Source organism: Amblyomma americanum, chromosome 2 (genome assembly GCF_052857255.1).
Source record: "Amblyomma americanum isolate KBUSLIRL-KWMA chromosome 2, ASM5285725v1, whole genome shotgun sequence".
NCBI classification, from domain to species: Eukaryota; Metazoa; Arthropoda; class Arachnida; order Ixodida; family Ixodidae; genus Amblyomma; species Amblyomma americanum.
In genome coordinates this window covers 127,063,639-127,072,778 of record NC_135498.1, presented here as the reverse complement: position 1 = coordinate 127,072,778, position 9,140 = coordinate 127,063,639, and the positions used below count along the sequence as shown (strand labels likewise).

The following is a 9,140-nucleotide window of genomic DNA, read 5'->3' as shown; positions in this document are numbered from 1 at the left end:
AAAGATTTATTAAGAACATAAATACTGGATTGGTAAAGTAGGAGAACCCATTGGCCGGCATCATATTCCGGCCCCTCTCAACCAGCGTATCTGGTCGAGAGGACTGTGGCTATGAAGGGTTACTTCCCAACGCTCCTATGTCGGTTCAGGATTGCTGTCCAAGTCTGGGTTTTCTTGACATTCCAAAATTCTGCAAAAGAGTGTGCCGACTGCTCCACAGAATGGGCAGTACGAGTCGTAGGTGTCTGGATACCATTTACTCAAGTAGGGATTGCGCAAAGTATTAGTTTGAATCGTCTGATTATGTGCTCTTAAAATTTGCTGAGGGTTTTGTGAAGAAAAGGATATCTCCTTCTTATGATCTTACAGTACTCCGTAATTTTTGCGTAGCTTATTAAGGATGAGGGGTTGTTGGCTGTGTCAGAGAGAGGCTCCGTGCCTGATACTCGGAGGAGGAGAGCTCGAGAAGCTGTATTGGCCGCCTCATTGCCCGTCGTTGATAGGTTCCCTGGCGTCCAGAAGGTCTGGACGTTAGAAGGATTAGACGTTTGCGAAATTTCCCACCGCGGAGCCCCAACGTCACCTCTAAAGTAACTGCCTGCCGCTGCTTGTGAGTCGGACGTAACTGTTGCCTCGCTGTTCTTTGATATCGCTAGCGCGATAGTTGCTCCTTCAGCCGATGTGGTATCCACCGCTTGGATAACGTTGCTTGCTATTATATCCCCCCAGGGTGAAACTGCTGCAATTCTTGCGACCCCCTTCACGGGTGCAGCCACATTGACGTAGATCGTGTCCTTGCTTCCATGCCAGCACTTAGAGAGGTGAACAGCTTTGGCTAGTCTGCGTCCTTTATTGTATTCCTGATCCATGCGCTTTGGTACGGGGAAAGTCGCGATGTGTGATCTCATCTGCATGGGCATGTCGATCTTGTCGGCGAATTTCCGGGGACGGATTCTCAGTTTCGGTAACATTTTCCTGCCAGGCTTAGATTCGAGAGCCTGATAAGTTGATTTACATGGTGGGCCTCTATTAGTTCATCGATGGTGTTATGTATCCCCAACTGTATTAAAGGCTCAGTGGATGTGCACAATGGAAGTCCCAGCGGCGTCTTAACTGCCTTTCGAATAATAACATCAAGTTGGTCATTGTCCTTCTTCCAAAGCAGTAAGTACAGGGTGGCGTATGTTATGTTAGAGAGAATGAATGCTTGAAGTAATTTTAGGGCCCCCTTCTCTCTTAGCCCATTTATTTCCTTGATTACCCGGAGCAGCATTTTAGAGACTCTCTCGGGATTGGCTTTTGGCTGTCTGATTGTAGTGGTGTTAGTGTTGCCATTGCGTATGACAGCTCCCAGGGTCTTGATCTCTTTCTTGATCGGAATGCTCACACCCTGGACCATAATAGCGACGGAGGTACTGGACGACAAAAGTTTCTTATTCTGTTTCTGCCATGGTCGATCAGGAGTAACTCGAATTTGTCAGGAGAGCACGTTAAACCATGCCTCGCCGCATGCTGGCACACGACATTCGCTGCTTCCTGAAGCCGGTCGTGAATTTCCCCTTCTTTACCACTGAAACACCAGATCGTAATGTCGGTGTATATAGCGTGCTCAATGCGTTAAACTCGGTCCATATTCTCTGGTAGCCCACGCGTAGCCAGGTTGAAGAAGAGAAGCAGAGATAAGACCGCGCCCTGTTGAGTGCCCTTGGAACCTAGATTGAATGTTGAGGAGGTCGGATCACCAATCTTTACTGACGCTTTCCTATTGGAGAGAAAGCCCCTTACGTAATTAAATGTGCGGTCGCCACAGTTGATTCTCTTAAGCTCCTCCAGTATTCCCTGGTGGTTGACATTGCTAAATGCCGCTTTTAAATCGAGCGCAAGGATGGCCTTGACCTGACATCTGCCGGGGTTGTCCAGGATATCCTCTCTGATACCAAGGAGAATATCCTGTGTAGACAGCTTTTCTTTAAACCCATACAGCGTTTCCGGGTGAGTATCATTATTCCTAAGGAGTCTCTTCAGTCGCGCGCTCACGACCCTCTCGAACAGTTTACCCAGAGACGACTTCAGGGAGATTGTTCATAAATGACCAATATCGCTTGGCTTTTTGGGCTTGGGAGACAGTAGTGAAAAAGCCAAAGTAGAGTCTATGATTAGAACAGCATACAAGGCAGCATTAGGGCTACCGAACTGTACCTCCACCGAAAGGTTTCTGGGCTTGGGAGTACACAACACCTTAGACGAGCTTACAGAGGCACACTTAACAATGCAGAGAGGCCGGCTTTCCCGCACCAAAGCAGGAAGAACCATACTTGATCGTTTAAGACTAGGCATACAGTTGCCACCCCAAGATACCAAAACACAGATACCTAAACGCATCGCTAAGGTAATAATAGTTAAGCCACTAGCTAAGATTATGCATCCTGCTCACCACGAGGGGAGAAGAAGGGCTAGGGCAAAAGCTCTACACGACATATACAACCAAGATGAACATGCAGTATATGTAGATGCCGCAGAATATCCCCAGAAACAAGCGTTCGCACAAACGGCGGTGGATACGCAAGGTAGACTGATAGTCTCCGGCACTACCATAACGAAATCCTCGGAAACGGCAGAAGAGGCGACAATCGCCCTTGCTCTCCTGCGTGCTCTCCTGAAAAATTCGAGTTACTCCTGATCGACCACGGCAGAAACAGAATAAGAAACTTTTGTCGTCCAGTACCTCCGTCGCTATTATGGTCCAGGGTATGAGCATTCCGATCAAGAAAGAGATCAAGACCCTGGGAGCTGTCATACGCAATGGCAACACTAACACCACTACAATCAGACAGCCAAAAGCCAATCTCGAGCAAGTCTGTAAAAGGCTGCTCCGGGTAATCAAGGAAATAAATGGGCTAAGAGAGAAGGGGGCCCTAAAATTACTTCAAGCATTCATTCTCTCTAACATAACATACGCCACCCTGTACTTACTGCTTTGGAAGAAGGACAATGACCAACTTGATGTTATTATTCGAAAGGCAGTTAAGACGCCGCTGGGACTTCCATTGTGCACATCCACTGAGCCTTTAATACAGTTGGGGATCCATAACACCATCGATGAACTAATAGAGGCCCACCATGTAAATCAACTTATCAGGCTCTCGAATCTAAGCCTGGCAGGAAAATATTACCGAAACTGAGAATCCGTCCCCGGAAATTCACCGACAAGATCGACATGCCCATGCAGATGAGATCACACATCGCGACTTTCCCCGTACCAAAGCGCATGGATCAGGAATACAATAAAGGACGCAGACTAGCCAAAGCTGTTCACCTCTCTAAGTGCTGGCATGGAAGCAAGGACACGATCTACGTCAATGTGGCTGCACCCGTGAAGGGGGTCGCAAGAATTGCAGCAGTTTCACCCTGGGGGGATATAATAGCAAGCAACGTTATCCAAGCGGTGGATACCACATCGGCTGAAGGAGCAACTATCGCGCTAGCGATATCAAAGAACAGCGAGGCAACGGTTACGTCCGACTCACAAGCAGCGGCGGGCAGTTACTTTAGAGGTGACGTTGGGGCTCCGCGGTGGGAAATTTCGCAAACGTCTAATCCTTCTAACGTCCAGACCTTCTGGACGCCAGGGAACCTATCAACGACGGGCAATGAGGCGGCCAATAGAGCTTCTCGAGCTCTCCTCCTCCGAGTATCAGGCACGGAGCCTCTCTCTGACACAGCCAACAACCCCTCATCCTTAATAAGCTACGCAAAAATTACGGAGTACTGTAAGATCATAAGAAGGAGATATCCTTTTCTTCACAAAACCCTCAGCAAATTTTAAGAGCACATAATCAGACGATTCAAACTAATACTTTGCCCAATCCCTACTTGAGTAAATGGTATCCAGACACCTACGACTCGTACTGCCCATTCTGTGGAGCAGTCGGCACACTCTTTTGCAGAATTTTGGAATGTCAAGAAAACCCAGACTTGGACAGCAATCCTGAACCGACATAGGAGCGTTGGGAAGTAACCCTTCATAGCCACAGTCCTCTCGACCAGATACGCTGGTTGAGAGGGGCCGGAATATGATGGCGGCCAATGGGTTCTCCTACTTTACCCATCCAGTATTTATGTTCTTAATAAATCTTTTTCCTAGTCCTCCAGGTGGTCGAAATTATCCTGGAGCTCACCAATATGCCACCTCTTTTTCCTTTCTTCTCTCAGTCCCTCCTTTATGCTTTTCCTTACGGCGCGGTTCAGGTGTCCGCCGATATGTGATACAGATGCTGCGCAATTTCCTTTCCCCTACACAGCGCACACTGGGCTTGCGATATCGGAAGACTTCCTCCACCCTCGGCACTGCAAACGAACACAAGCGCTGCTGGCCTTAAAGCTTCAAAAGGTATTTGACAACGTATACCACACTGCCATATTAGGCGCTCTGACTCACATGGGTGTTGAGAGCCGAACGCAATACTACATCACCTCTTTCCTCCGGGATCACACAGCAGCAATTCGGGTCGGCCCACTGAAATCCTTCCCGCCATGGTGGCTCAGTGGTTAGGACGCTCGGCTACTGATCCAGAGTTCCCGGGTTCGAACCCGACAGCGGCGGCCGCGTTTCGATGGAGGCGAAACGCAAAAGGCGCAGTGTGCTGTGCGATGTCAGTACGCGTTAAAGATCCCCAGGTGGTCGAAATTATTCCGGAGCTCTCCACTACAGCACCTCTTCCTTTCAGCTTTCACTCCATCCTTTATCCCTCCCCTTACGGCACGGTTCAGGTGTTCAACGATATATGGGACAGATACTGCGCTATTTTCTTTCTCCAAAAATCAATTAATATTATTATTTTTAACACTGAAATCCTCCGCTTTCCCTCAAGTTAATCGAAGGAAGCCTCAAGGGTCGGTACTCTATTTCTTTTAACATCACACTCATTCTGATGGCTGACAAACGTTCTCAGATTTTGAGTGTCTACCATTTTTTCTCGCATACGACATTACGCTGTGGGCCACCGCAGGCAATCTCAGAAGGATGGAAGAAACTCTTTATTCAAGATTTAAAGTGGTGCCGTAGTGCACGGCCTTCATATGCTCCGCTTGCTCCACTGCCAAGTCACAACTATTGTTACTCCACCCAACCTCTCTGGCTCCACGCAAATGATCATTCGAGTAATCATCGCATGAAAAATATACACCGCGGCATGCGCGAACAGAGCCTCCGAAAACTGGTACAAGCGTTCGTGATAAGCCGGTTGCTATACTCCCTCTCCTCCCCTACCTCTACCTCACCAAAACAGAGGCAGAAAAGATAGACGCACTAATAAGACGTTACTACAAGACGGCCTCAAGTCTGCCCAAACGCATCCTGATTTTTCGTCTCTTACGCACCGGAGTCGACAACACGCTCATTCAGCTGACAGAAGCACACCGCATAGCCTGGATAGACAGATTGTCTTCCACTACTACTGGACGCCATATTCTAGCCTGACTGCAGCTTCGACCGATCAGTCCATCGGCCTTTAACAACCGCAATGTCTCGAAATACGTCAGGGACCATCTCACTATACACCCCCTACATAAAAATATGCATCCAGTCCACCACCAGACTCGTCGGGCCACCCGCGCCTGCGCCTTGCATAAAGCACATGAAAATGAACCTGACATAGCCTACATAGATGCCACAGAGTACTGCCAACTCTTTGCTTACGCCCTCTTCATACTCTTGAACAACCTACAACACACAATAGCAGGCTCGATCAGGGCAAACAACTCGATACAAGTCAAGAAGCAGCCATAACGCTAGCGATATCGTCTTCCACTGTTAACCTCATCCTGAGGGATTCCAAGACTGCCATTCAATATTTTCGCGGGAAGGTACATGCTGCCGCCTATAAAATTCTCACCTACAACTCCCCAACCACCTCGCTCCATCCAAATAATCTGGGTACCGCCCCATTCCGGTAATCCCGGTAACGAAGTGGTCCATTCCGCTTCACTAGCTTACGTCAATCTAGCGGTGCATGCCGAAGACCCAGGCAGTGGCAGAGAGCGGGTGATCACATACCACGACATCAGTGTACATAACCGCGAAGAACGCCTACTTTACACCCAGCCACACACATCCCTGACAAAACAACGACAACCTGGCGACAACTCCAGGCTCACAGCTCTCCTTCCCCAGCGCCCCCTCCTTGCTCTTTTCTTCCCTTCTGCTCACGCTCACAAATCTTCCCTTTGTGAGGCTCCGAGAGCCACATTCGACCATATTATATTCATTTGCCGCAACTGCAACCACCAGCCCAATGGGCTCTCGCGAACTCGGCGGGGTGGGAGCTTGTAGTTTCTGGCTCCTACCCGGCCTGGCAACTGAGGCTGGTGAAAAGGGGGGAAAAGGTCGCCTTCGGACACTGGCTGCCCGCCACCACCCACGAACAGGAAGCAGCCCGCCTCTGAAATTTGGACTATAAGGGCTTCGCCAAAAATAATTTTTTTTCAGCACCACCACATCCACCACCGACAGTATGAACGCTCCGATTGATGTTTTCTGCCGCGTCTGCATATAAAGCTCGTTCGTTCGTTCCGTATTTTTTCTCTGAAGGAAACCCGCCGTGTTGGCTGAGTGGTTAGGCGCTCGGGTGCTGATCCGGAGTTCCCGGGTTCGAACTCGCCCCGCCGCGGAGGTTCAGTGGTTAGGGCGCTCGACTACTGATCCGGAGTTCCCGGGTTCGAACCCGACCGCGGCGGCTGCGTTTTTATGGAGGAAAAACGCTAAGGCGCCCGTGTGCTGTGCGATGTCAGTGCACGTTAAAGATCCCCAGGTGGTCGAAATTATTCCGGAGCCCTCCACTACGGCACCTCTTGCTTCCTTTCTGCTTTCACTCCCTCTTTTATCTCTTCCCTTACAGCGCGGTTCAGGTGTCCAAAGATATATGAGACAGATACTGCGCCATTTCCTTCCCCCCCCCCAAAAAAACCAACTATTATTATTATTATTATTATTATTATTATTATTATTATTATTATTATTATTATTATTATTATTATTATTATTATTATTATTATTATTATTTTCGAAACCGACCGCGGCGGCTGCGTTTTTATAGAAGCAAAGCGCTAAGGCGCGCGCGTGCTGTACGATGTCAGTGCACGTTAAAGGTCCTCAGGAGGTTGAAAATATTCAGGAGCCCTCCACTATGGCACTTCTCTCTTCCTTTCTTCTTTCACTCCGTCCTTTATTCCTTCCCTTACGGCGCGGTTCAGGTGTCCAATGATATACGGGACAGATACCGCGCCATTTCCTTTCCCCCAAAACCAAATATTATTGTTATTATTATTATTACTATTATTATTATTATCATGAACTAATCGCGCGCACAACCTGTGCCCTCAACTCTTTCATTTCATTTCTCCATTCTGCCTGCTATTTTTCATTTCCTCAGATTCTTAATCAGTACCGATGGCAGATGCCGGGGCTAGCTTTCCTTTTTATTATTATTTTAATAAAACCACCTACCACCACATATGCGTCCCCTGACCCAGGGAGCCAGTTCTGCGCCATTACTTTCCTCAAAGTCACAGCAGTCTAGAACGTTCTCAACGCTGATGGCTTATAGAGAAATACTGCGCCATTTCCTTTCCCCAAACTCCAATAATATTATTATTCTCTGCAGGAAGAATGAAGGTGGGAGTCAAAGCAAAAGGAAAAGTGGTGCCGAGGTGTAAAGCGCCGGAATACTTTCGACCACCTGCGGATCTATAATGAGTAGTGACATTACTCTCTTACATTTATAAGAATTTATGCTTACAAATGTAAAAAAAATACGCAAGACAAAAAACAGTGCGCACAAATCTAAGCACATATTGCCATTATAATCACTCCCACTACCGCGGGGGTGTAGCTCAGAGGTAGAGCGCTCGCTTTGCATGCGAGAAGTCCCGGGTTCGACCCCCGGCTCCTCCACTGTGGTATGTTTTTTTTTAATATTCCTGCAAATGTGGGGGAGTTGGTGGGCTAGCGATGGCAGACAAGCAAAATTTACTATATATGACCCACTTCGCTAGAAATGCACGAAGCCTGCCAGTGTGACGCGGCATTAGAACGCTCGAAATTCGTGTTCATAAACAGCTGCTGACACATCGTTCCACAATGTGATGAGAGGCATTTAAATTTCATTTCGGTAATCTCCTCCAGACTCTTCAGCCACTACATGCTCAGCCAGCGCGCGCATTGTCATGAAAACAACATTGAGCGGTAATTTCTACAGACATTGAGTGTCTGACCATAACGACGTTCACTGGTTTTCGTCAACCGCAGTTGAGTTCATTGCCTACACTGTATTTATAGCTGCTGTCCGCCATCTGGTGTTGCCGGCCAACTTTCATGTTGAAAGTCGCAACATACAAGACCCGCCTGCCCTTGCGCAAATATGCAGTCATGATGACGATGTAGCGGAAAGCTTTTGGGGAAACGTTGAATTGGCAATGAGTGAAGTAAAAGCGCACATCAAGGTCATCGTTGGAGATTTCAATGCCAAGGAAGTCAATAAGTTGCGGGAGACCGGGCCGTGGCTTGAATATGGTACAGGTTCTAAGAACGGGGTAGGGGGGGAGTTATAAGCTGACTTCGAATAAAGAAAAAGTTGAATGATGAGGAAAACTTCCTGCGCACGGCAGACCAGGAGACCGGAGGTGGGCTTGAAAACTCCCGTATGATAAGCATAAATATACACTACTTACGTCAGTAAAGATGAATTGACTTAGTATTGCCATGGTCTAACGGAACCGTGCATGCAGCTGTTGAGTTGTAGCGGGTAATATTTAAATAGTGGAGTCCAGCCCGAGCGCTTCTCACGCGCCGCCATCCGCTTCGTCGTGCTTATGCCCTAAAGCGGATGTACAGCGGAGCTTGGCAAGTGGCATTACTCCTACAGTGCCAAAGCTTAGAAAATGACTGGCGTTTAGCACTGAAAAGCATGAAATATGCTGCCGAAGAACAGTTCTCTTTGAAGGTCGGCACCACCACCACGGTCTTGGTAAATAATTACAGGATTTCACTTGTCTGCTTATGAGCGCTACTGCGAAAGCCTGTCCATGTCCTCTTTCATCCTCAATTTTTCTTTTTTTTTCTGCCATTTAGCGTTTCTTGGAGC

At 48.0% G+C, this 9,140-nt stretch overlaps 1 non-coding gene across 1 annotated transcript; it reads left to right on the top strand.

Annotated features, from left to right (window-relative positions):
• The first annotated feature begins 7,879 nt into the window (after positions 1-7,879).
• Positions 7,880-7,951, top strand: TRNAA-UGC (transfer RNA alanine (anticodon UGC)). The gene has a single exon. It is a non-coding gene; the product is annotated as a tRNA-Ala (tRNA).
• Positions 7,952-9,140: the final 1,189 nt, after the last annotated feature.